Raw genomic sequence first — 22,856 nt, 5'->3', positions numbered from 1 at the left:
AGGGAACTCTCAGGATGGGAAAGAACAGGATACTGGTCCTAGGTAGCTAGGTGCATATCAAAGGAATAATTTCAGTGAGCCCAGAATTTTGCACCTTCCCATATAGAAAAGAGCTAAATTCTTTAACTTGAGATGTCTAGTTTTCTTTAATTAACAGTAATCTTTTGATGTTCCAGACTACCTGGTCTTTGTTGCAAAACCTCCTACATGTCCTGGCTCTTCCTTGCCTGTTTGGAGCAGATGTGGGAGAGGCTGCATTCCTGGGCTGAGGTCCTCAGAAACGTCCACTGAATGAAACACAACTCTCAACTTTTAGATTGTGCAGTTTTTTAGTAACAATAGAAATAGTTTCATGACAAAACTTCATTGAAAAAATAGAAAAATAAAATAGGATTAATATTTGTAACATGTATCAAAGAAAAGGACTAATCATAAAATATAAAGAACTTTTCAAATTAAGATAACAAAATTTAAAAAATTGAAAATAAATAAAAAAGCATAAACCTAAACAAATAGTTTATAGAAAAAGATAGATATAATGAGTTAAAATATTCAATCACTCTCATAATGAGTATAAATTTTACTGCACTGAGATACGACTATCAAATGAATTAAAATGAAAATGTTTAATAATTTTAAAACATGAAAACATCTTACATATTTAAATAAAAATCGCATTCAAACATTGAAATCAATCTGAAACAATTCAACATAATTTTATATTATAATTAGTAGAATAAAGCATACTAGAAAAAATTAATGGAAGTGTTTTATATTAACTTGACTATATTAAAATAATTTTTTGTGTAGCAAGTAAAACATCAATAAGGTAAAAAGGGCAAGCCACAGCCCAGGAAGCAATACTCAAAACACAGATCATCAAAAACCAACCCTATCAAAAAATAGCCAGAAAGACAATATGTAGAAGAACAACTCTGAATAACAAGTAAATATACGGGGAAAAAACCCTTGAAGTTAGCCAAAATTTACAAAGATATTAATTCACAATCATTTTACTGTCAAAAGATGTAAATTTCCCAAATGTAAAGTATCACCAACAAGAAACCTCATATGACAATGATGTGTTGGTATAATAGTTAAAATATTTGGAGAAAAGTTGGAAAATATTTAGTAAATTTTAAGGTACACTCTAAGTTTGTTTTGAAGTACACAAACGTGGCAATACATTGTAGAATGGTTTATCAAGAGTGTAAGAGTGGCAAAAACTTAGTGTTTATCAGTAGGAATACGAATGTAAAAATTTTGGATACTCATATATTAGAATACAATACAAGATGGATTAGAATAAACTAAGCAGATCTATGGGTATTGACATAAAAGTATCTTACAATATGCTATTGTATAAAAAGAGGAAGGTGAATGATACAGGGAGTGTAATATATTTGTGTAAGTTTAAAAATAAAAATATAAAAGCTATTTACAGACATGGAACTATAATAACTCTTAAAAACGATGGGCCACAAAAATAACCACTGCCTTCTAGCGAGAGAAGTAGAACCATTAGATAATGGAGTCAGCTAGGGGTATCATGAGGATAAAAGGCTATCCTTAGCCTTTTATTTATTTTAACCCATCTTAAAGAAGCATAGCAACATATTAACATTTTAACGTCTGGTTCCTATATGCATCTGTGTTTGATACTTTACTTTATGCTATTTTTAAAACTAATAAAAATAACTCTGAAGTTTCATACAGGTTTCTGGGAAGATTGCTAAGTGCTTTATGGAGATGTTTTTATAGAACAGCCCCACTAAACCTAAAGGGTGAATCTCTGATTAATTATTAAAGCAAAAAAACCTGACAAACGTAATGAATTTTAAATATTTAATGGTACCGTGCAATTTTGTTACCTTGTGGTTCCAAGCTCTTTGATGAGTTGTGAAAGCTGCTTCTTGTACTGATATCAAAGACTCAGTTATTTTTAAATGATGATATTCTTGATCTGTAAATTTTTTTTATCCTCTTTAAATCATTTTAGGCCTAAAATATCCTTATGAAAAACAGTGTAAATCTTCATTCTGAATTTTTTTTAAGTAACTCATTTGTCTTTTTCTAGCTTTCTAAATATGACTGCAATTTAATAACCCTCATTTGATTTTCTTTTATTGTTTTCTTAGGTCATTCTAAGTGATGGATTGAGACTTTCCAGATAATACATGCAATTTAAAGCATACACATTTGAAAAAAAAGTTTATATTAAATAATCATAGTATAGAGTTAATGTGTAATATTTTAACCTGTGATTCTAAGGTTATCTTTAGTTTATAGAATTAAGTATTTTCTTCTCTACCATAATAATTAGATGTATATAGAAAATTATCTATGTCATACAGAATAGTGATGGCATTCATTACACAGAAATATTTAGAAAAAATATTGTTCAAAAAATAGTCTCAAGTTACCATTCAAGTAACAACTGTTCAAGTAATAGAATGTTTGGTAGATATTTTAAAAAGTGTGATAAGTACTATTTTATTCATTTTCTGGTAATGAAGAATAACATATTAAAGATGACTTCTTCATGTTACAATTCATTATTTGTATAGTGATTTTATTATGTTCCAGTCAGGTTTTAGAAAATTGCCTAAGTCTTTAGGTTAACATATATTACAATTTTTTTTCTGTTTAAGACTGAAAAACAAAACCTACCAATTGCATTTTTTTGTGTGTAGAACATCTATCTTCAAGATAGGATACAAAATGCTTGTTTATTTATTTAGGTTCATTTTCCAGGACACTCCATCATTTTTATTTCATCTGGATTCAATTTATGTGTTGAAAACAGATTTTGTAGGCAATTTTTGTTGGTAGTAATTTTTTAGCTAGTTGTTACAGAGACTTCCAGCTGCTCCCTGAAACCCACACTGGTGTTTTTTTTTTTATATATATAGTGAGCAATGTTACATTTCTCTCTCTTTTCTGTTATTTGTTGCTGAATTCTAGCCAATATGATACAGGAAAATGGGACATAAGAAGATGGCCATGTCCCAGGTCCCAGGTGAGTCCCTTGGGACACACCCTGTCAAGCGAGGGTCCATGGCTTCATGCAGGAAGGAATTCAAGAGTGAGCCACAGTTGAGTAAAAGTAGATCTATTCAGAGAGATGCACTGCATAGACCGAGTGTAGGCCACCTCAGAAGGCCAGAGGGGCCACGAGGTGTGGAGTTGTTAGTTCTTAAGGGCTTGGTTACTTCATATACTAACAAGTGGGAGGATTATTCCAACTACTTGGGGAGGGGCTGGGATTCCCATGAATTGGGCTGAAACCCTCTTTTTGACCTTTGATGGTTAGCCTTGGAAACTGTCATGGTGCCTGTAGGAGTGCCATTTCCCATGCTAATATATTACACTGAGCAAGCATATAATGAAGCTCAAGGTCTACTGGAAGTCAAATCTCCCACCGTGTTGGGCCTTAAGGTCAATTGGGAGTTGAATTTTCCATCATCTTGTTGCTAACTGCTGTGTCATTCTTTTAATGGCTGTGCCCTGCCTCCCCCTTCCTACCTGTCTCAAACAGATTGTGGGTAGAAGTGACACTATTCCATAACAACTTTCAATACCCATTTACTGTGCTTTTTTCACCTCTTGTCAATGGCTGGAGATATAAATCCCAGAAGAAACCTTAGTGTAAACTTTAAACATTTTATACTGTGGAAAGCATGACTAACTAATACATGTATTTTGCAACTTAATTTCAAGGGTCTTGTGGGGGAAATTTTTAAAAATAAGACACACACAGAAACACATACATCCAATTTTCCAGTCATTCATTATAGAAGATTTGAGGAATGTTTACTTTCATCTACCACAAAAATGTTTTTTCAGAAACACTGAGGATTTAGTAAATATAATCACTAAGGTGTTTTAAGACGTAGCACCTGACCTGTTGTGAAGGGTATGTTGATATATTTAAGCCATGACATAAGACTTCTGCTTTACATATATAAAGACCACTGTATGCATATATATATGAGGAGGATCCACTGCCATATATATTTGGGAAGTGGGTCCTCCAACTCATATGTCTTTTATTGTGTGGTGATTCTGGCTTCATTGCTGTAATCAACTTGAGGCACTTTTATTCTGTTATCCAGCTAGAGTGGATGAGTGGATCTTCAGGTCATATCTAACTCCTTATGAACCTAAAACCCAAAAAACCACAGCTTCAACACCACTTACCATTATGCATAATTTATTCTAGGAAATGGTTTTGTGCATGCCAATATGTTAGTACTAAATTTAAAGAGTTCTTTTACCTGTCATTGCTATAGTTTTGTCACTGGGTGTATAACAGAGGTGGCAAGGCACAAATCATGATTTCTCATACCATCTGGATCACAAATACAACATGTATTTATTGCAGTTAGGCATTTCCATGGCTCACCTTTCACTTAGATATGAATATCTTAATTAAAACTAACAATGAAACCTAGTTGCATTACAGAGTAAATCCAATTGCTGTATTGAAATGAAATATTTAAGGTCTTTCTTTTGATTATATTTTGCTAATTAAATCAAATGCAATACAGTGTAGATGTTCTGTTACAAAATACCACATTGTTCAGCAGATGTAAAAACTCCTTCTTTTCAAGGTCCTTGAAAAGTACAATCAGGGCATCATTTGGATAATGACTTAAGAGCAACAGGGCTGCTAATCATATCTATTTTATATGTATCCAATCACTGCAATAATAACTGTATAATTTGGTGTGCAGAATCCAAATAGCAGTTCATGGTATGGTAATAGTCATTTTAATCTTTGATGTTTAATCAGATGTTTATAGGAATATAGTCATTTCATGTTTTTATTGTTTATATGGATATGTAATTTCTTCTTATTTTTACTCATTCCCTGATCTTCTGTTAAGCATACTTAATAGTCACTGCTGAAATTCCTTTCCATTGTATGGATTACATTATATGCTTTAGGCACAAAGAAAGAGAAAATAATGGATCTTTCAAATAATTATGCTTCTTGTCTCCAATGAATGTAAGATAATTGCATTAAGAAAGAGAAACAAAATGTTATGCTTTTAACAACAGGAAATGGTTATCATTGTCCAACAAAGAATAAAATAAGCTGTGTAGATAAAGACTCTGCCTTGATCCAACATAAATCATACACAACTAACACATTTATCCTAAACGTCTTTGAGAATGGATAATGGATTCCTTGTTTGATTGAAGTGCTGGAAAAAGGTTAAGCTGTATTGCAGTAAAAGCATCAAAAATAAGAGTCTTTTGTTAAGAACACAAATTGTGTTTAACTTCTCTTAGTCAAAACATATATGTAATGGCCATGGGATAGATCTAAGGAAAATACTTATTTACAAATAAGACATGGATTAATTAGGTAGTGATTGATTACATGTACACACACTTTTATTTGTATGTGTAAATATTTTTAAAAAGGTTGTAGGAAAAACTTATTTATCTACACAAATATTTCCATACACATATTTTCCATAAGGCATTGAGCTAATTTATGCACATGTGTTATTTTAAATTTCTTATTACAATCCCATAAAGACAGGCCAACATAATTTTACAAATGGAGAGCCCATGATTTAAGTGGGTTAAGTAACATACTCAAACTGACTAGCTCATACATGGCAAAGCAAGGAATCAAGTTAAGACTGTCTGACTATCCAGTCAAAGCTTGTGAACACTTATGTGTTATGTAGAAGTCAGATAATAATCCAGGAACAGATGCAAGCTTTCATATAAAGGAAGTTGTGTCCTCTCAAGATTTGTTATCATGCAGTAGCAAGTTGCTGTGATAAATGATATGATTCTCTTTATATGTATATTGTCAAATAAAAATGTGTAAATGTTTGAAATAATCTCATTCATGAAAGCAATTTCTCCCTATTAACATTTCTTAAGCCTGTATTTTATAAATGACTTATTCAAAAGATATTTTCACATAGTATCACAGATTCACTTACATTCTTTTTTTTTTACTTTTTTAAATTGAAGTATAGTCAATTTACAATGTTGTGTCAATTTCTGGTGTACAGCACAATGTTTCAGTCATACATGGATATACGTATATTCATTTTCATATTTTTTCACCATAAGCTACTATAAGATACCAAATATAGTTCCCTGTGCTACACAGTAGAAACTTGTTTATCTATTTTATATATACCAGTAAGTATCTACAAATCTCAAACTCCCAATTTATCCTTTCCTACCCCTTTCCCACCTGGTAACCATAGTCTATGAATCTGTTTCTGATTCATAAATAAGTTAATTTGTCTTTTTTATTTAGATTCCACATATGAGTGATATCATATGGTATTTTTCTTTCTCTTTCTGGCTTACTTCACTTAGAATGACATTCTCCAGGTCCATCCGTGTTGCTGCAAATGGCATAATTTTGTTCTTTTGATGGCTGAGTAGTATTCCATTGTATAAATATACCACAACTTCTTTATCCAGTTATCTGGATGGGCATTTAGGCTGTTTCCATGTCTTGGCTATTGTAAATAGTGTTGCTATGAACATTGGGGTATATTCTAATTTAATGTTGATTTCAATTCTTCATAACAAAATTTCAATCAATGATAGTGTATCTATTTACTATGTTTTCCTATAATGGACACTCACTATATTACAATATTGCTACAAAAAGACACTTTACTGAATCTTTAAAAATAAGCAACAAATTAATACTGATTACATATAATTGGTATTTGCGCACTTCTTCTATTCAACAGATATTTACTTATCTTCTGCATGCCTCACAGTATCTTCCATATCAGGTATATGGTCTTGAACTAAACAAAAGCCCCAATTCTTATAAAGTGGACATTTGGGACTGGAATGGGAAAGAGAAAAGCTTCAGATGATTAAAAAATGGACAAAACAATATTTCATGTGCTAATAAGCGAAAAAAATAGAGCATGGTAAGGAGTAAAGATGGCAATGAGGCATTCTATTTACGCATAGAGTTCAAAAAACAAGAAAACCTCTGTTACAAGGTGATATTTGAGAATAACGTAACATGATGTAAAATCAATCCTGAAAGACTTAAATGTACAAGGGGGGTAAGAAAATAATCGAAGACGATTCATTTTCTATTGTTAAATCTTTCCTCAATTCTTGAAGATTGAATGGCTCATACAATTTAAAAGTCACATATTTCATTTCTAAAACAAGATCTGATAGTGATGTGAGCAGAATAGGCATATTCCCTCCTTTACTGTCTTACCACAGGGAAGATCTTTGTCAGTAAATCAAAGAACCAAATTTTGGAGATATGCAAAATAAGAGGTGATTTCTCCAGACACAGAAAAGAAACTTATAGTTACCAGAGGGGAGGGAGATAGGAGGATAAATTGGGGTTCAGGATTTGCATACACTAACTACTATATATAAAATAGATAAACAACAGTGTCCTACTGTAAAGCACAGGGAACTATGCTACACAGTAATGACCTATAATGAAAAAAACATAAAAAGGAGCATATATATATATAAAACTGAATCTTTATGCTGTATAACAGAAATTAACACAACATTGTAAATTGACTATACTTCAATCAAAAAATTTAAAAAATAAGTGATTTCTCAAAAGAAATATCACATTAAAAATGTGATATTTTTGGATTTTCCCCTTTAATATATTGTACTCTGTTTAAAGGTATAAAAAAAAAACTAGAAAATGTTTAAATCTTTTATTAATAGATGTCTCTAGGATTTGGCACAGTAATTTGTGGCCTATGATATATTATTCCATTGTTTCCCAAACAATAAGATTCAGTTATGATTTGGAAGGGCCAGAGGAATGATGTTTAACTTTATTTCCAGTAGATAAACTAAATATATCAAGAACTCCGAAGTCTTTATAGTGTAAAATAAAGGTAGTCTTGTAATTTATAGTGATCTTTCTTATAGAAATCCATTAGGAATAAAACTAATGCTTTTATTAAATTTTTTACTCATTTTGACTAAATATGCAATAATTCTCTGAAATAAAAAGGAAAATGCTGTATGATAAATGTAACAGGTACTGGCATTTTGACATCAAAGACTATCTATCCCCCCATTAGGATTTGCCAGGAAACCCCAGAGCTATCTTAAGTCATTGAAGATTCTTTTCCCATTCTCTGTGATTTCTGATAAGCGAGATTTTTTTAAAGTAGGATATCCCTAGAAAAACTTTCATAAACTTAATAAAGTTCCATCCAGAATTTTGGAGTTGGTTCTAGTGCTTTAGGTCAAACTCACAGAGTTGTAATATTATCTGAAAATGTGTGAAGATTTGAGTAAGCATAATTAGCAATGCTGCTAAGATCTAAGAAACTTAAACCATCTGTCTATTATCAAGTGCTTTGATGCACTGTCAGTGCGCTGGATGGGAGTATCAGCAAAGACTGGCTCAATCAGATCAGACATTTTACAATATGCTTGTTTTATTGGAGTTGTTAGAAACACAACACACATATTTATTCAATGAATGTAACATGTATTTTGTGAGCAATTACCACAGGCAGATAGCAATGCACCCTGTGAAACATTCCCAAAGAAATATAAGATAAGGTCACTAATGGGCAGCTCTGAATTACACATGCTGAATACTTTAGTGTATGAACATGCATTTTGAACTTCAGAAACAATGTACTTTCAAATATTTGAAAGTTGTTTGAAATATTTGAAATTTGTTGCCACTTTCCACAACTTTATCATAAATAATGATCAATTTAAAAATAATTTTATATTTTTATGTGCCATCTAAAACTCAGATTCCATTCCAGATGCTTAGAATACCTCAATAAATAAAATATCCCTAAATCTGCAGAGCTTACATTCTAGTGAAAGAGACAGAGAGGAAACAATGTATATAATTACCAAGTAAATTATACAGTACATTAGGAGGTGACATGAGCTATGATTATTATTATTATAAGGATAAAAGAACAAGACCAGAGAAGAAAGAACATGATTCTGTGAAAGTTACTGTCTGGGAGATGATAAGCAATTTAATATTGAGTGATCACGATATGTCTCATTGAGAACTTGACATTTGTGCAAATGCTTGAATGAGGTGAAGCAGGTGGCCATGTGGATATTGAGGGGAACAGTGTTCTAGGAAGGGAGAACAACTGGCACAAAGGCTCTGAGGACTGAATATCTTTCAATGCTCAAGGAATAGAAAACAGGCCAGGAGGTTTCAATGGGAGTTATGAGGGGCAAATAGTAGATGAGATCAGAAAAGGAATAGGGAATTCAGATTATGCAGGCCCTTGATACTATTAAAGGACTTTGGCTCTTACACTGAGAAGTTTTGTAGAATAACATGATCTCACTTTATTTAAAATGATCATTCTTACGGCTGAATTTCCACAGCACTGTCAATAAGTGTCTTTTGCCTTTTTAAAAAAAATACTCTTTTAAGATAATCACGAAATCCTAATTTCTAGAATATTTAGAACTAAATATTATACTTTATCCTAACCCCTCAGAGTTTCTGGTAGTGTTGGACATACAGGTAAAGCATTCAGGAAAAACATAATATTTGATTAAGCACACAATCATTAATTCAACCAACAAATGTATTTGAACTCTCTGTAAGAGTCTGATACTTAAGATGCAGTAATGAACAAAGAACATGAAAACTGCTGACCTCAGTGTAGCTTATATGACAGGACAATCGTATGTCCAGTGACTAAATACAGCTTTTGCTTAAAATCTGGGTAGTAATAAGATTGTTTTTACTAAACTGCTTTTCCTATACTATTGTGATTGCTGGTGTTTATGAACTGCCACCTAAACTTGCAGGTGGATGAGACTCTGCTCACATTACACTACTCGATCACAGTCATCAGAGCATCCTGCATTCACCTACACAGCACGCTCAGAAGTCACTTGCTTTCCTGTGCTTTTATCGCTGAGGATGGGGAACAGTTGTCTTTGAATTCTTCCGTTGTCCTGTCTAGAAATCTGAGTAAAGAAGGTGGTTGGGAAAGATGTGATGGATGTCGGAAAACTTTACCACATAATGAGAATAACTTCAAGTTTTACAGATAATAAAATATTTGCATATATTAGAAAACCAATCTTTGAGCTTCAATCTCATCTGCGAAACTGGCATATTAATGAGCTACCTCACTACATGATTGTGAGAATTTTAAAAGATAAAGGTGTGGTAGTGCTTTGATTAACTTGCATACCCATCTTACTGTCAGTTAAGTAATTATAGGTATTATTTCACCCCCAATTGCAATTTAAATTATGAAAAGGTTAAATGTCCTGTGTTTTTTAAAGTAAGCTACCTCAGTGAACTGAACAAATTGTATAATAAAAATTCTCAGCCCAGTTCTTAGAACCTGGACCTACTTCAACATTTTAATATCAGTAGCTTTCCTATATTATCGAAATACAACTTTAACCTGTATTCATAATTATAATGCATATATATGTATATGATTATATAAAATTCATTCTTAAAATATCTATTTTCAATCAGTGAGCATAAAACAGGTTAAAAAACTAAACGGACAATGTAATACGGTTCTGTGGTAATTATGTCACAAAAAATTTCATTTTCTAGGATTCTGTGTAACAGAGTTAGTATCAACCATTTAAGGATTCATCAATATAAAGTACATCTGAAGGCAAAAAGGCATATTTCAGTGAACACTTAAAGTAGTTTCAGAAAAGAGAAAATTGAATTAATAGTTAACTAATTCTTTCTAAAAAGGCCTCATTTGGCAGGTTGGAAAAGCAGATGGCTCATCCAGACTGACAGAAGCTTATTAAGATCTGAAAAAAGTGGTTCTCTCTATTGGTTTTGCAATGCCAGTGCAGTTTAATCCATAAGAGAAAGGTAGTTTGTTGCAAAAGACAGGTGTGTTATTATTAATATGAAAATTAACCGGTTTCCTTTTTATAAAAATATTATAAACCTATCTAAAACATTTCGTACAGAAAGGGATATAATCGTTGCAAAGTGCAAGGCCCAACCCCAAATGTGAATCCAGGTTGTTTCTTAGCTTGCCACCACCATGGAACCACTCTTTCCAATGAATAATGTATTACTTGCCTTGGGCCCACCAAAAATGTAATAAGAAGGTCAATTTCTGGTTGGTCTTTATGAATTTTGAAGAAATCACACCCAACATTTAGGGATACTAATTTATCTTAACTACCAAATAATTGACATAGAGTTCATGCAATGATTTCTTTACCAAAATTCACTGCATAGTGGAGGAAAAAAACTTAGTGTTGAATTACACTACGTGTAAAATTCTTGCATCATTTTTTTTCTTTGAAAAAGATAATTGGTGATATAGTTCTTGCTATAGAACTCCTCAAGGAAACTCTATGAATAAAGGCTGTATATCTAGAAACATACCAAGTGTGGTGGAAAGGAAAATATCAAGGAAACACTTGAGCAGGTGGCTGCAGGCTCTGAGGGTCATGCCCATCTTCCGCTGACACTTTGCCCCTGACGTAATGCAACAGACATAATTAACAGAGACTTTGGTTGATAGATAAAAATGCTAAAATGGCTAAAAACAATTTCGGAAAGCTGTGGTGTAACATTCTATTAATGGAAAAAAACAGGTCTCTGGATGTTGTGGCCAAGAAACTTCCACAAGAATTATTTGCAAAAGAATGCATTGGCTCATCAGTGACAGCCATGTGGTTACAGAGATAAGCACAGGAGAGCAGAGACACTGCAATATGGCAGCAGGAGTGGTGGAAATTGCTGTGTTTCTAGACTCTAAGATTTTGGGGGGCTACATAGATACTTTAAAAATGTGTTCCTAAAATAGCACCCAAAGTAATAAAATATCTAGGAATAAATCTAACCAAGGAGGTGAAAGAATTATACACAGAAAACTATAAACCATTGATGAAGGAAATTAAAGACTTTAAAAAATGGAATCCCATGCTCTTAGTTTGGAAGAATCAATATTGTTAAAATGGTCACACTGCCCAAGGCAATCTACAGATTTAATGCAATCCCTATCAAATTACCCAAGACATATTTCACAGAACTAGAACAAATCATAATAAAATTTATATGGAACCATCAAAGACCTAGAATTGCCAAAGCATTACTGAAGAGAAAGAAAGAGGCTGGAGGAATAACTCTCCCAGACTTCAGACAATACTATAGAGCTACAGTCATCAAGACAGCATGGTACTGGTACAAAAACAGACATATAGACCAATGGAGAATAGAGAGCCCAGAAACGAACCCACAAACTTTTGGTCAACTAATCTTCAACAAAGGAGGCAAGAATATACAGTGGAACATAGACAGTCTCTTCAGCAAATGGTGTTAGGAAAACTGGACAGCAGCATGTAAAGCAATGAAACTAGAACACTCCTTACACCATACACAAAAATCAACTCAAAATGGATCAAAGACTTAAACATAAGACAAGATACAATAAACCTCCTAGACGAAAATATAGGCAAAACATTATCTGACATACATCTCAAAAATGTTCTCCTAGAACAGTCTATGCAAGCAATAGAAATAAAAGCAAGAATGAACAAATGGGACCTAATGAAACTTACAAGCTTCTGCACAGCAAAGGAAACCATAAGTAGAACAAAAAGACAACCTACGGAATGGGAGAAAATTTTTGCAAATGAAACCGACAAAGGCTTGATCTCCAGAATATATAAGCAGCTCATACAACTTAATAATAAACAACCAAACAACCCAATCCAAAAATGGGCAAAAGACCTGAACAAGCAATTCTCCAAGGAAGACATACAATTGATCAATAAGGACATGAAAAAATGCTCCATATCACTATTATTAGAGAAATGCAAATCAAAACTACAATGAGGTATCACCTCACACCAGTCAGAATGGCCATCATTCAAAAATCCACAAATGACAAATGCTGGAGAGGCTGTGGAAAAAAGGGAGCCCTCCTACACTGCTGGTGGGAATGCAGTTTGGTGCAGCCACTGTGGAAAACAGTATGGAGATTCCTCAAAAGACTCAGAATAGACTTACTGACCCAGGAATCCCACTCCTGGGCATATATCCAGAAGGAACCCTAATCCAAAAAGACCCCTGCACCCCAGTGTTCATAGCAGCACTATTTACAATAGCCAAGACATGGAGACAGCCTAAATGTCCATCAACGGATGACTGTATAAAGAAGAGGTGGTATATTTATACAATGGAATACTACTCAGCCATAAAAACTGACAACATAATGCCATTTGCAGCAACATGGATGCTCCTGGAGAATGTCATTCTAAGTGAAGTAAGCCAGAAAGAGAAAGAAAAATACCATATGAGATCGCTCATATGTGGAATCTAAAAAAACAAAACAAAACAAAACAAAAACAAACAACCAAACATAAATACAAAACAGAAACAGACTCATAGACATAGAATAGAAACTTGTGGTTGTCAAGGGGGCGGAGGGTGGGAAGGGATAGACTAGATTTCAAAATTGTAGGATAGATAAACAAGATTATACTGTGTAGCACTGGGAAATATACACGAGATCTTACGGTAGCTCACAGAGAAAAAAATGTGACAATGAGTGTGTATATGTCCATGATTGACTGAAAAATTGTGCTGAACACTGGAATTTGACACAACATTGTAAAATGATTATAAATCAATAAAAAATGTTAAAAAAAATGTGTTCCTAAAGGCATATTTGCTGGATGAATGGAATGCAGAGTTTATGAATATAAGCTATAGACACAGAAAAATCAGATGCATGCGATCGGTTAATATGGGAAGCCAAATAGCACATAAGTGTGGGTCTATTTGGGATGATTACCTTAACAATTAGCAAATTCTACATAAACATATCTGAGTCCAAGACTCACCTATGCTATAGACTGAGACTTTCTACCAGTGAAACTTCTATAGGACAGCATCTTGAATTGCTGTCAGAAGTATTTCTTTGGATTTATGTCCACAGTACCAGACAAGTTTAAGGGATTATAATCCAACAGTAAATTGAACATTAACTTAAAAAAGAAAAAAAAAACTTGTATGGCTTTGCTTTTGTAGTTCCTGCAAATGATACTACAAGAAAGGCTTAGAACTATTACATTGTTTGTTTTTCATCAATTTCATCTTTCATCAAAGCAGACCTCCTGCTTAGATCTCTGACCAAAGAGTGACTTCATATACTCTGTAGAATAGAGAGGACAAAGCACCATATTATAAAATATTACTTTTCTATCCATTTATACTACCAGAGCAATAAATTAAATAAGATTGTACTGGGCAGACAAACCAGCTATTATATAAAATGAGTAAACTTTGGAAGGGACATTAAAGGCTAACTTGTGAATTGGGAAAAAAAAAGTATAAAGGAAGATTTTATGAAGTTTTGATTAAAGCTGAATAATTATGCAGCATTACATGAAGGTTTTAGGATGATGTTATGGAAATACTTTGCCTATTATATGATAATGCCTCACAAAAATGTTACCAAATCACCTAATACTTCTTTCTGCTAACAGCCATTACTCTTTGTTTTACTTTACCTAACATGTGATGAATTGGTATTTGTAGAAAATAAGGGGTAAAAGCATGGAAGACATTGAACAATTAGGTAGGATCAAAGTAGGGTAGGAAACTAAGAATAAGCACACCTCATTTTATTGTGATTCACTTTATTGCAGTCCATAGATATTGCATTTTTTACAAATTGAAGTTTTGTGACAATCTTGTGTTGTCAGTTAATGGTAAGCATTTTTTTAAACAATCGAGTATTTTTTATTAAGGTATGCACCTTGGTCTTTAGACATAATTCTATTGCACACTTAATAGGCCACAGTATGGTATAAACATAACATTTATATACACTGGGAACCCCACAAATTAGTATGACTTGCTTTATTGCCATATTAACTTTACTGCAGGGGTCTGGAACCAAACTCACAAAATGTCCACAGTGTGCCTATAATTATCCAGTGAGTATGATTGTACTACATATTTGGTGGCTTAGTGTACAAACATTAATGAGCTGAGAATTTTCAGGAGACAGCCAAATAGACAATCTAAATGGTGATATATAAAATTGTATAAGACCCTTCCTTCATGTTAGTTTAATAGCTTGATCTCAGCACATAGCTTTCATAAACCAGAGTATGTAATTTCAATAATAAGCAGTTAAGCAAAGACAAACATGGCTGAAATGCATGATGAATCCTAAGCATTTACTCAATTTTTTGTTAGTCTGTTTTTACTCTTTAATACCCATACTGTGTTCACAGTATCCTAAGTGTTTGTGGTTTTTAGAGTAAAATGAGTTAGAAAATTTTCATGAGGAAAAAAATAGTATCTATTAAAAAAAAAAAAAAACACCCAGGGCACCTTTCCTGTGTTTGTTTTCTGCCCTTCCCTCACTGTTGTAAGCATTTTCATCAACACCCACCACACACTGCACAGGCAGCCATCTGTGTTTCTGTCTTTAAGAAGTTATATCCTACAAGTCTTTCCTCATGACACTGCTGCCTATTACATAAATCACAGAGACATTCAACCCTTTGGAATGGAATCAGAAACCCACAAAGCTGACTGCTGTCAGGACTCATAAGGAGTGCAATTAATAAATTTATTATTTAGGAGTGGAGTTGTTTCCATTCCAAAAATTCATGCAAAATTGGAGCGTTGGCCACAGAGCGCTTATCAAAGTAAGTAAGCTAAAAGTCTTTTCATCTTCAAGTTCACCCATTTGACAGTCATTATGTTTTCTGCTTCATCTCTGCTTCTGTAAGCTCTGCTAGTGTCAGAACACATAACTCACTCACTCAATCAACAAAGATTCACTTAGTGCCAGTTTTCGTGTGTGATGAACAAGAGAAATCCCTGCCATCATGTAGCATATGATCTAGACTTTAAAATTTATTTCTGTCCTCGAAACCACAAACATAGCAGCATTTATAAAATTGAAAAATATATAAATAATAATGATATTAAAGAGAAATAAAAACTTAAAAATTAAAGACAGCAAAACTGGCATGCCTACTAGCAGAAAAACAATATGATATAGTTAAATATCAGCTAAAACAAAGTTTCATAAAGTTGGGGAGGTGCAGTGTTGTCATCAAGATGTCAACATAGGTTGTTCCTGACTTCAGTTATTCTCACAAGTAGACCAACTAACTCACAGATAAGACACCATTGTGAAAGTCCCAGAATGCAGGGTTAAGGCTAAAGAAATGCCCTAGGCAGTAGAGAACAAAAAGGACCACATTAGAAGCGTAAGAGGAATAGTTCCAGTTTTATCATATTGTCCCTTGAGTGCCCACCTAGGCCTACAGTTTCCTCAATGGGAAAAAGAGAACCCAAAGTAGACAGAGCACCCTCAGAGCCTAACTCTAGTACTGCCCAGCCATAGAAAAGAGTTTACCGCCCTACGCAGCAGCAAAGCTCTGCAAATTGTCCTCCCAGAATGGCTGAACACAGCCTAAAGGCCCACTAGTAGCAGACACCAGACTACAGCCCTGCCTGATAGCTGAACACACCCTGCAGCTCACCTAGGCGAGGAGTTCAGCCATTGACCTTGCCCAACCCAACCAGAGAGCCTGGACAGTGATCCCACCCAGCGACAGAGCACAGTCTCTAGCCCCACCCAACTGTGAAGTATAGATGGAGGCCCTACCTGATAGTTGAGCCCAACCAGCAACACCACTTAACAGTGGAGGACAGCCAATAGTTTATCTGATGACAAAGCCCAGCTTGCAACTCATCCTGATGCTGACATAGAGCCTGCTGGCCCAACTGGTTGCAAACCATAGCCTGAAAACCCATCTGAGCATAAAACACAGCTTACAGCCCTACCTGAATACTGAATTCAGCCAACTGAACCATCCAATCAGGGAGCACAACTTGAGGCTTCACCCAACTGGTTGCAATAACAGAGCCATATCCCTGCTTTATCATGGAATCCAACCAGTGGCACCACCCTGCAAGAGAACACAGTTTGAGATTCAACCCAACCAGAGGTGATTTCAGAGCCCAGGGAGTTGCCTCATGTGACTGCAGAGCACAGCCAGTAGTCCCACACTAGCAGTGAGCCCATTCATTGGCCCTACTTGAACACAAAGCCCAGTCAAGGTAACTCCCTCAAACCTCAGAGCACAGGCAGTGGCCCTGCCCATGTAGAGAGCCCAATAGAAAGACCCACTTGCCATGAACGCTATCTGCTGATCTATCCAGTATCCTCCAACAATCTGACTGGAGAAGGTCTTTCACTGCTAAAACAAACCTATAAAATCCAAGAGGAGACCTCATACTCAACTACACAGATACCAATGAAGTGCTACAAAGATCATGAAGAATCAGGGGAACATAACATTTCCAAAGGAAACTATTAAAGCTACAATAACTGATCATACAGAAATGAAGATCTATGATCTAGCTGATGAAGAATTTAGAATAATCCTCCTAAAAGCTCAGCAAAATATAAGAACAAAGACTAACAACTAAACAAAATTAGAAAATCAATGCATGAAAAAGAAAAGTTCACTAAAAATAAAGAAATTATATTATAAAAAGAAATGCTAGAGCTGAGGAACATAATAACCAAACTAAAGAATTCAATGAAGAACTTCAACAGCAGACTTTAACAAGCAGAAGAAAGAATCAGTGAACTTGAAGACAAATTGTTTGAGATTTTTCAGTCAGAGGAGCAAAGGGAAAAAGAACAACAACAAAAAAGTAAAGAAAGCCTAAAGGATTTATAGAAACAATTATAAGAAATTATATATACATTATGGAAATCCCAGAAGGAAACGATAAAAAGAAATTCAGGCATCCATTGAGGCTCAAAAGATTGAACCAAAAAGGGCTACACCCAGACACATTATAATTGACTTGTCGAAGTCAAACATAAAGAAAGAATTTTGAAAGCAGCAAGAGAAGATACTCTTCACATGTAAGGAAGCCCCCATAAGACTATCAGTGGCTTTCACAACAGAAATTTTGCAGGAGAGGAGAGAATGGAATGAAAAATTCAAAATATTGAAGAAAATTGTCAATCATGAATACTATACATAATAAAGCTATTTTTAAGGAAAAAAGAAAGATAAATACTTTTCCAAATAATTAAAAGCTGAGAGAGTTAAAAAGGACACAAATGAACTTATTTACAAAACAGAGACAGACTCACAGACGTAGAAAACAAACTATGGTTACCAGGGATAAAATAGGTAGGGAGGGATAAATTGGGAGTTCGGGATTTTTACATACTAACTACTATATATAAAACAGATGAACAGCAAGACCCTACTCTATGGCACAGGGAACTATATTCAATACCTTGTAATGGCCTATAATAAAAAAGAATATGAGAAGTCATACATATTAATCACTAGGCTGTATACCAAAAATTAACACAACATTGTGAATCAATTATACTTCACTTAAAAAAACAAAAACAAAGCAAAACAAAAAAACCCAGAGAGTTTATCAACACTAGACCTGCCTTACAAGAAAAGGTAAAGGGAATTCTACAAGCTGAAATGAAAGGGTGATGACATGGTAAAATATATGAATACATAAAATAGATCAGTAAAAGTAAATATAGTCAACATCAAATTCACTACTATTGTAATGGTGGTATGTAAATAATTTATAGCTCACTTTAAAAGTTAAAAATAAACCTGTTAAAATAACTATAACTAGAATAATTTTTTACTGGTTACACAAAAAAATCAAAATTGTAACATCAATAACCTTATGTAATGGGGGAAGAAGTATAAAGTTTCTGCATACTATGGAAATTAAGTTATTATCAGCTTAAAATAGGATGTTACAACTATACAATATTTTATGTTAGCCTCATGGTAACCACAAAAAAAAATATGAAGTAAATACTCAAAAGATTTTGATAAAAGAGTCAGAGTATACTGCCACAATGTCATTGTATCACAAACAAAAACAGCTAGAGAGTAAATAAGAAAAAAAGGATCTACAAAACAGTCAGAAAACAATTATAGGAAAGATAATCCTAAATCCTTTCCTATCAGTAATTACTTTAAAGATAAATGGATTAAATTATCCTGTCAAAAGACAAAGATTAGCTGAATGGATAAAAAAACAAGATCTAGCATTTGTTACATACAAGAGATTCACTGTAGATTTAAGAACACACACATGCAGAGAGTAAAAGGACAGAGAAAGATATTTCAAGCAAATGATTACCAAAACAGGCAGGGTTAGTAATACTCATATTACATAAAATAAATTTGCTGCTAAAAGGGTCACAAGACAAACAAGGTCACTGGATAATAATAAAGTGGTCATCAAAAAAAAAAAAAGTGGTCATCAATTTGTCAAGATATGTAATAATTGTAAATATTTATGTACCCAATGTCGGAGCACATAAATATATAAAACAAATATTAAGAAAATTAAAAGGAGAAATAAACAGCAATACACTAATAGTGGGGGAATTTATTACCCTACTCTCAATAATACATAGATTACCCAGACAGAAAAATGATAAACAGCAGATTTGAACAACAATAAACCAAATGAACCTAACAGATTTACACAGAGCATCCCATCCAACAGCATTAGAATACATATACTTCTCAAGCTCACATAAAACATTTTCTAGGGTAGATCACATGTTAGGCCACATACACATACAAAAAAAAAAAAACCTCAAAAAATTCAAGATGATAGAAAATATACCAAGAATCATTTCCAGCCACAATGTTATGAAACTAGAAATCAATGACAGGATGAATTCTGAAAATTTTAGAAATACATGGAAATACATAACACATTCTTGAACAACCAATGGATCAAAAAAATAAATCAAAATGGAAACAAAGAAATATATTTAGACAAGCAAGAATAGAAACAAGATATACCAAAACTTAAGGGAGGTAGCAAAAGCAGTTCTAGAAAGAAAGTTTGTAACTATAAATGCATACATCAAAAAGAAAGACCTCAGGTAAACAATCTAATATTACACATCAACAAACTAGGGAGGAGGGTATAGCTCAAGTGGTAAGAGTGTGTGCTTAGCATGCATGAGGTCCTGGATTCAATCCCCAGTACCTCCTCTAAGAATCAATCAATCAATCAATCAATAACTGAATTACCTCCCCCCACCAAATAGAAGGAAGGAAGGAAGGAAGGAAGGAAGAAGGAAGGAAGGAAGGAAGGAAGGAAGGAAACTAGACAAAGGAGAACTAAGCCCAAAGTTAGTAGAAGAATGGAAAAGAAAGATTAGAGCAAAAATAAATGAAGTAGACAATAAGAGAACAATACAAAAATTAACAAAACTAAGAGATGGTTTTTGAAAGCTAAACAAAATTGACAGACCTTTATCTAGACTAACTCAGAAAAACATGAAAGGACTCAAATAAAATCAGAAACAGAAGAGGAGACATTACAACAAATAGCACAGAGACACAAAGGATCAAAAAAGACTATTATTAACAACTACATCAACATTGGCCAAAGTATAAGAAATCAACAAATTCCTAGACACACTCAACATATCAAGACTGACTCATTTTCAGAAATTGAAAATCTGAACAGATCAATAATGAGTAAGGATTAAATCAGTAATAAAAAACCTTCCAACAAAGAAAAATCCAGGACTAGATAGTTTCTACAGTGAAATCTACCAAAGATTTAAAGAAAAAATAATAGCATTACTTCTCAATCTCTTCCAAAAAATTGAAGAGGAGGGAACACTCTCAAACTCACTTTACAAGGCATGAATTATCGTATTACTAAAACCAGATGAGGATATTATAAGAAAAGAAAACTACAGGATAATATCCCTGGTGAATATAAAATGCAAAAATTCTCAAAAAAAGAAATACTAGTAAACTGAATTCACCAGCACATTACAATATCATACAAAATGATCAAGTGGAATATATCCCTGGGATACAAGGTTGGTTCAATACACACAAATCAAATATTATAATAAATAACATTAACAGAATAAAAGGTATAAATCATATAATCATTTCAATAGATTCAGAAAAAGTATTTGAAAAATTCAACATCCTTTGATGATAAAAACACTCAACAAATTGAGTATAGAAGGAATGTGCCATGAAGGCCATATATGGCAGGTCCACAGCTAAAATACTCAATGGAAAATGGTTGAGAGCTTTTTCTCTAAGATCAGTAACAAGACAAGGGTGCCTACTTTCCCTACTCCTATTCCATGTAATACTGAAAATCTTAGTCAGAGAAATCAGGCAAAAAAAGAAAATAAAAGCCACTTAAATAAAAAAGTCAGGAGTATAATTGCCTTAATTTGGAGGTGACATAATCTTATATGTATACAATTTTAAAGATTTTACTAAAAAACTCTGAAAACTAATAAACAAATCCAGGAAAGGTAAAGGCTAAAAAACACCAACATATAAAAATTGTAAACATTTGTATACTCTAATAATGAATTTTCTGAAAAATAAAGCAAACAGTCTAATTAACAATAACATAAAAAACAATAAAATACATAAGGAATAAATTCATCCAATGATGTAAAAATTTGTATACTGAAAATTATGACATTGATTAAAAAAATTGAAGAAGAACATAGGTAAACAGAAAGATTATCTATGGTCATGAATTTTAAGAATTGATATTGTTTAAATGCTCATATTACCAAAAGCCATTTGCAGATTCAGTATCAAAATTCCAATGTTACTTTTCACAGAAATATAAAAATGAATCCTAAAATTTGTATAGAACCACAAAATATCCCAAATAGACAAAGCAATTTTGAGAAAGAAGAACAAATCTGAGGTGCCACAATTCCTGATTTGAAACTATACTACGAAAATATAATATTCAAAATAATATGGCACTGTCATAAAAAAAAGACACAGACCAATGGAAAAAAATCAAATGTCCAGAGTTAAACTCTTGCATATACACTCAAATAATATTTGACAAGGAAACCAGAATACTCAATGAGAAAAATATAGTCTCTTTAATAAATAATGTTTAAAACATTGAATATCAACATGTGAAAGAATAAAACTGTCCTATTCATACAAATTAACTTGAAATAGATTAGAGACTTAAATACAAAACCTGAAAATCCAGAACTCCTATGAGAAAACATATGAAAAAAGCTCCTTGACATTTGACTTGGAAATATGTCTTTGGATATTGCAACAAAAGCAGAAATAAATACGTGGGGCTACATTCAAACTAAAACCTTCTGCACATTAAAATAAGTGATGAATAGAATGAAGAGACAATCTACAGAATGGAAGAAGATATTTGCAAATCTTATATCTGATAAGGGGTGACAGCTTATATGGAACTCTACAATTCAATAGCAAGAAGACAAATAATACAACTTGAAAAACAGGTACAGAATCTGAATAGATATTCTTCCAACGAAGACCTACAGATGCTCAACAGGTTCAGGGAAAGTTGTTCAGTATCAATAATCATTAGAGAACAGTAAATGAAACTCACAATGAGGTATCACCTCATATCTGTTAGAAAAGCTACTATCAAAAAGTTAAGAAATAGAAAGTGTTGATAAAGATGTGGAGAAATGAGCATCCTTGTGCACTGTGGTAGGAATATAAATTTGGTCAGGCACTATGGAAAACAGTATGGAGAATCTTCAAAAAATTAAAAATAGAACTATTGTATGATCCAGTAATCTCATTTCTGGATATATATATGAAGGAAATAAAATCACCATCTTAGAGAGATACCTGCACTCCCATACTCATTGCAGCATTATTTACTACAACCAAGATATGTAAACAACCTATGTGTTCATTGACAGATGAATGAATAAAGAAATGAATATATACAAAGTACACACACACAGAGAGAAATATTATTCAGCCATTAAAAAGATGGGACTCCT

This window comes from Vicugna pacos, chromosome 2 (assembly GCF_048564905.1).
Source record: "Vicugna pacos chromosome 2, VicPac4, whole genome shotgun sequence".
In the NCBI taxonomy this organism is placed as follows: domain Eukaryota; kingdom Metazoa; phylum Chordata; class Mammalia; order Artiodactyla; family Camelidae; genus Vicugna; species Vicugna pacos.
This window is presented reverse-complemented; position numbering follows the sequence as displayed.